Source organism: Macaca mulatta, chromosome 5, assembly GCF_049350105.2.
Source record: "Macaca mulatta isolate MMU2019108-1 chromosome 5, T2T-MMU8v2.0, whole genome shotgun sequence".
Lineage (NCBI taxonomy): Eukaryota > Metazoa > Chordata > Mammalia > Primates > Cercopithecidae > Macaca > Macaca mulatta.
Window position 1 is genome coordinate 29,122,496 of NC_133410.1, and position 6,814 is coordinate 29,129,309.

General features: G+C 37.3%; 1 pseudogene; it reads right to left on the reverse strand.

Annotated features, from left to right (window-relative positions):
• Positions 1 to 3,266: 3,266 nt before the first annotated feature.
• On the reverse strand, positions 3,267 to 4,240 carry LOC100430027 (cathepsin B-like; annotated as a pseudogene).
• Between the last annotated feature and the right edge of the window lie 2,574 nt (positions 4,241 to 6,814).

Below are 6,814 nucleotides of genomic sequence, written 5' to 3' on the forward strand. Positions count from 1 at the left end.
ACACACACTCTTCAACCAAAACAGGTTACTCAAGGTTCCCTGCAGTTTTTTTCATAGGTTCTATATTTTAAACTAACTCCTTCTACGCATCCACCTCCAGACAAATATCTGTGTGGCATCAATAACATACCAAATTATCATTTTAACAAAAGTTTTATTATTATTTCCCCAAGTTTTCTTTTAATTTACCCCAGCTCTACCATTGATTACTACTATAAATTCACAGTAGCTTTATATTGCCTAATATCATTGTTTAAATTTTTATATGCTTGCTCATTGGATTGAGCCCTTCTTGAGAGTCATTTTTTAAAAAAAAGAATCTGTTACCTAAGAAATACTGTACATAGCCAAGTTTGGATTGGTTTAACCGATTTAAACTATTTATGGATATGATTTTTGAAACATGGTTATTTAATTGACACATAGCATTTTACTTATTCGTTGGGTACATGTTATATTTTGTTACATGCATAGAATATGTAATCATCAAGTCAGAGTATTTGGGATATTCATTACCTTGAGTATTTCTCATATGTATGTGTTGGAAACAGTTCAAATCATTTCTTCTTGCTACTTTGAAATATACAATGTATTACTGCTAATTTTAGTCACCCTACTATGCCAGCAAATATTAGAACTCATACCTTCTATCCAACTGTATATTTGCACCCATTAACTCACCTCTCTTCATCTACCTCTCCCTCTCACTTGCACTGACTAGCCTCTGGTATCTATAATTCTACTCTCTACTTCCATGAAATCCATGGTTTTAGCTCTCACATAAGAGTGAGAACATGTGATATTTGTATTTGTGTGACTAACTTATTTTACTTAGCATAGTGACCTCTAGTTCCATCCATGTTGCTGCAAATAACATGATTTCATTCATTTTTATGCATGAATAGTTTTTTATTAGGTATATATAACATATTTTTAGTCATTCATCTATTAATGGACACTTACATTGGTTCCATATCTTGGCTATTGGGAATAGTGCTGCAATAAGCATGCAAGTGCAAGGTGTCTCTTTGATATACTGATTTCTTTTTCTTTTGATAATTACCCAGCCTTGGAATTGCTGGATCACGCGGTAGTTATATTTTTAGGTTTTTCTTTTTCTTTGTGAAAAATGTCTGTACTGTTTTCCATAGTGGTTGCACAAATTTACAATTTCTCCAACAGTGTATAAAAGTCCCCTTTCTCTGCATCTTTGCCAGCATCTGTTTTTTTCATCTTTTTAATAATATATATTAGAGCTGGCATAAGATGATATCTAATTGTAGTTCTGACTTGCATTTCCCTGATAATTAGTGAAGTAGAGTATTTTTTGACATACCTATTAAGCATTTGTATGTCTTCTTTTGAGAAATGTTTATTCATGTCCTCTGTCCATTTTGTAATGGAATTATTTGGTATTTTACTATTGAGTTGTTTGAGTTTCTTACGTATTCTGGATATTAGTCCCTTGTTGAATATCTATTTTGCAAATATTTTCTCCCATTGAACAGTTTATCTCTTCACTCTGCCTTTTTTTTTTTTTTTTTTTTTTTTGCTGTGCAGAAAGCTTTAAATTTAATATAATCTCATTTATCTATTTTTGTTTCTATTATCTGTACTTCTGAGGTCTTAGTCATAAAGCATTTGCCTAGACCAATGCCTTGAAACATTTTTCCTAGGTTTCCTTCTAGTAGTTTTATAGTTTCAGGTCTTACATTTAAGCCTTTAATCAAACTTGGGTTGAATGCTGCATATGGTGAGATATAGGGGTCCAGTTTCATTCTTCTGGATATGGATATTCAATTTTCCCAGCACCATTTATTGAAAAGAGCATTTTTCCCCAGTGTGTGTCTTTGGTACATTTGTCAAAAATTAGCTGGGTGTAAATATGTGGCTTTACTTTTGGGGTTCTCAATTCTGTTCCACTAGTGTATATGTCTTTTTTTATACTAATATCATGCTGTTTTGGTTACTATAGCTTTGTCATTCATTTTGAAGTCAGACAGTGTGAAGCCTCCAACTTTCTTCTTTTTTTCTCAGAATAGCTTTGTCTATCCGGGCTCCTTTATGGTTTCAAACAAATTTTGGGATTTTTAAAAATATTTCTGTGAAAAATAGCGTTGGTAGTTTGATAGGGATTGCACCGAATCTGCAGATTGCATTGAGCAGTATGGTCACTTTAATAATATTAATTATTCTGATCCATGAACATGGGGTGTATCTCCATTTGTCTGTGTCATCTTCAACATCTTTCAGTAGGTTTGTATAGTTTTTCTTATAGAGATCTTCACCTCCTTGGTAAAATTTATTCCTGAGTGATTTTTTTTTTTTTTTTTTTTTTTTTTTTTTAGCTACTGAAAAACGAGATTGCATTCTTTAATTTTTTTCTGAAGGAGAAAGATTTTATTGGCACAGACATGTCTTATTAACTTGACAGAATTAAGCAGTAATTTAAAAAAAAAAAAAAGTAAAAGCTGGTTTCTCTAAAACTAGTTTCATTGGGGTCAGCAGGTCAGAAGCAGATTGTAACCACTCAGTTTCGCTTTAAGCCACATTAGGAAGCAATCTGTAAAACTAGTATAGTTTCTTCAACTATTAAACTTGTTCATTCACATGATTGGCTGAGGTGCACAAAAATAAAACTCCTACTAAAAAAGAATCATGCCAGGGACAAGACCAGAGATAGTTTCTGACATTGCAAAGCTCGATAGGTACCGGAACCCTAGGAGAACGTGACTTTCTCCAAAAGGTTACCATACCATCATACCTCCTCTGAACTTGTCACAAATGTGGAAAGCTGCTTGCTTAGAGGTACTGCTCACAGCGGAGAATTTGTCATCTCATTAAAATCTCCACTTTTCATTACTGGGTATCTGTCTTGCTCTCTGAAGATGCATAAGTAGGGGAGGAGGTGGGGGAGTGGGGGAATGCAGCCAGAGCCAGGGCAACAGGCACTACCTACAGCACTGGTCTTTGGGAAAAAAACACATGGTGCTTGCATCAGTGGCTTATGTGGTCTAACTGTCTGCACTATGGCTGTCAGTCCACTGAATGGGCTGGGAGGTATCTGGGATTTGGTGTGTGTTATTGGAAGATAGCTCTGATGGGTCATGGATAGGTTAGAGCCAATCCAGTTCAGGCCCTGTCTCAGACTTGTATCTTATGTGAACTCAAAAAATAAAACACACTTCTATCTCCATCTCACCCCCATCCCTGATTATATTCAGGGAAAGACTGCCCCAGGAATGGCCAGCCAGGCCTACAGCAGATTAGATCTTTCCCCAGTACTGCTCAGTGTGTGGAATTTCAGTCACCACTTCAGATTCAATTCCATAGTGATCTTGTCCTCTGAGGATTTTGAAGAAGTTATTTTCACAGATAATGGCCTTCAGCCCCATCCATGTCCCTGTAAAGAACATTATCTTGTTCACTTTTATGGCCTTATGGTATTCCATGGTGTATATGTACCACATTTTCTTTATCCAGTCTATCGTTGATAGACATATAAGTGGAAGTTAAATGATGAGAACACATGGACACATAGAGGGGAAAACACTCATGGGGGACTGTTGCGGGGAGGAGAGTGGGAGAAGGGAGGAGATCAGGAAAAATAACTAATGGGTACTAGGCTTAATATCTGAGTGTTGAAATAATCGGCACAACAAAACCCCATGACACAAGTGTACCTACGTTACAAACCTGCACATGTACCCCTGAACTTAAAATAAAACTTAAAAAATAAGGAAGCCATTATTACCCAGTCCCTGTTCCAGGATTTGCAACCAGTCAGTAGGACATGCTGTCCTCCACCTTGCAGCCCAGGATGCAGATGGCATGGCCTCCATCATCTTGGTGTTCTTTGAACTTGTACAGCAGGAAATCCGAATACACAGAGAAGGCTTCCTCCACTGGGTAATTTTTGCAGATCTTGGTCATGATGTCCTTTGTGCTGTTAGAGATACGGTAAGAACTGCATCCATAGTGCCTGCCCTCTTTGTAGATCTGGCCAGGTTTGCAGGTCTTGCTGCACTTGGGGGAGTCTCCTTTCCCCACATATGGAGCCATGGATGTGGTGCTCACAGGGACGGAGAGATGGGAAAAGTCTTCAACCTACATGAGAGTCATAGACGCCACCAGAAACCAGGCCTTTTCTTGTCCAGAAGTTCCAAGCTTCATTGGTATAACCACCGTTGCAGCCGTCCCCACACAAACAGGTGAGCTTGTCCTCCGTGGACACCTCCATATGACTCCCTCCCCTGCCCCCTGTTGGGGTGGATGCAGATCCAGTCAGAGATGGCTTCCAAAGCCCCCAAAGCCCAGCAAAAGCCATAGGAGCCCTGGTCTCTGATCTCTCCGAAGTCAGTCTGGCCACTGTTCCTGTGGATCAAAGCTTTCAGGCAGATTTATGTCCTAGAAAACTTAACTCTCTGGGGCAGCTTGGATCTGCCCAGGAAGGTACTACACGGCCTCCTCAGGTAGCTCATTCCATTTTACGGAAGTTGTGCCTGGCCTGCTGTATGGTGTTTGGTTTGTTGATATAGTTGACTAGCTGTTCAGACAAGGGGTAGAAATAGGGTCTGCTTCCTGCACTGGCCAGCACCAGCAGGCAGCAGAGGGAGGTCAAGAGCTGCCTTAAGTCTGAAGATGGATCCTGGATCAACTTTTCTGAGTTCATAGATTCATCAAGATGAATGTACCTCAGCTACATTCTCCTCTGACAGAAGGTACTGTGAGATCAGTTTTTCCAGCACACCAAAAGGTGCTAGGTCTTCCTTTGAACCCAACAGCGTTTGCTTTTTAGTGGGTGTGGGGGTCTCTGTTAGGTCAGGTAGAGGAATGTGGGGCATGGGCTATAATCCTTCTCCTGGCACAAGCCTGTTAACTTCCTCAGTCAGTGCAGAAGTCCAGGGGCAGGGCGTGTCCTCCTTCTCCATATGCCCCATCTGATCGTCCATTCTCTACTCTTGCATTTTTAACTTATTTCTCAGCTAGTTTATTATGGGTTCATAGAAATGCTACTAATTTTTTACATTGATTTTGTATCCTGTAATTTTAATGCATTTATTAACCAGATCTAATAGTTTTTTGGTGGAATTTTTATTTTTTTCTAGATGGAGGATCATATCATCAGCAAAGAGGGACAATTTGACTTCGTCTTTTCCAATTTGGATGCCGTGTGTGTGTGTGTGTGTGTGTGTGTGTGTGTCTATTTTCCTCCCGCCTGGTTGCTCTGGCTAGGACTTCCACTCTTATGTTGAATAGGAGTGATGAAAGCAGGCATTCTTGTCTTATTTCATCTCTTTGAGAAAAGGCTTTCAGCTTTCACGCATTCAGTTTGATGTCAGCTGTGGTTTTGTCATACACAGTCTTTATTGGATTGAGGTATGTACCTTTAATACCTAGTTTGTTGAGGATTTTTATCATAAAAGGAGGGTGGACTTTATCAAGTGCTTTCTCTGCATCTATTGAGATTTTTATATGTCTTTTGTTCTTCATTCTGTTAATGTGACATATCGCATTTATTGATTGAGGTAAGTTCAATCATCTTTGCCTCCCTGGGATAAATCCCACATTATGATGGTATATTATTGTTTTCATGTACTATTGGATTCTGTTTCCTAGTATTTTGTTGAACATTTTTGCATCTAAGTTTTTCAGGATATTTTCTTGCCTGTAGGGTTTTTTTTTCTTTATTTTTATTGTGTCCTTGTCTGGCTTTAGTATTGGGGCAATGTTTGCTTCACAGGATGAGTTAGAAAGAATTCACTCATTCAATTTCCTGGAATAGTTTGAGGGTAATTGGTGTTACTTCTTTTTTGAAAGTTTGTTTATGTAGACTTGTTCACAGTAGTCTTTGATTCACTTTTATATTTCTGTGTCATCAGTTGTAATGTCTTCTTTTACATTTTGCTTTTGTTTATTTTGGCCTTCTCTCTTCTTTTTTCTTGGTTAATCTAGCAACTGGTTTATCAATTTTCTTTATATTTTCAAAAGAAACAATTTTTCATTTTACAAATTCTTTGTATTTTAGTCACTATTTTGTTTAGTTTCACTCTGATTTTTGTTATATTTTTTGTACTAAGTGTGGCTTTGATTTGTTCTTGCTTCTCTAGTTTCTTCGGGTACATTGTTAGATTGTTTATTTCAAATGTTTCTATTTTTTGGTGTAGGCATGTATTGCTATAAACTTCCTTCTTAGCCCTGTTTTTGCTGTATTTTATAGGTTTTGTATTTTGTGTTTTGATTTTCATTTGTTTCAAGACTTTTTTTTTCATATTTTTCTTAATTTCTTCCTTGATCAAATTGCCATTCAGGAGCACGTTGTTCAATTTCCATGCATTTGTACAATTTCCCAAGTTATTTTTATTGATTTGTAGTTTTATTCCATAGTAGTTTGAGAGGACACTTGATATGATTTCAATTTTTAAAAATAAGAATTAAAAATGAAGAACTATTTTGTGTCCTAACATATGATCTATCTTGGAGAGTGCTCCGTGTGCTGATGATAAGAATGTGTATTCTGTAGCTATTGAATAAAATGTTCTGTAAATGTCTTTTAGGTCCATTTGGTTTAGTGTGTAGTGTAATTCTAAAATTTCTTTGTTAATTTTCTCTCTAGATTATCTGTCTAATGCTGAAAATGGGGTGTTGAAGTCCCCAACTATTACTGTATTGGAGTCAATGACTCCCTTTAGATCTAATAATGTTTCCTTTATTTATCTGGGTGCTCCTTTGCTGGGTGCATAGATTTTCAGAATAGTCATAGCCTCTTGCTGAATTGATCCTTTTATCATCACATAATATCATCTTTTTTGTC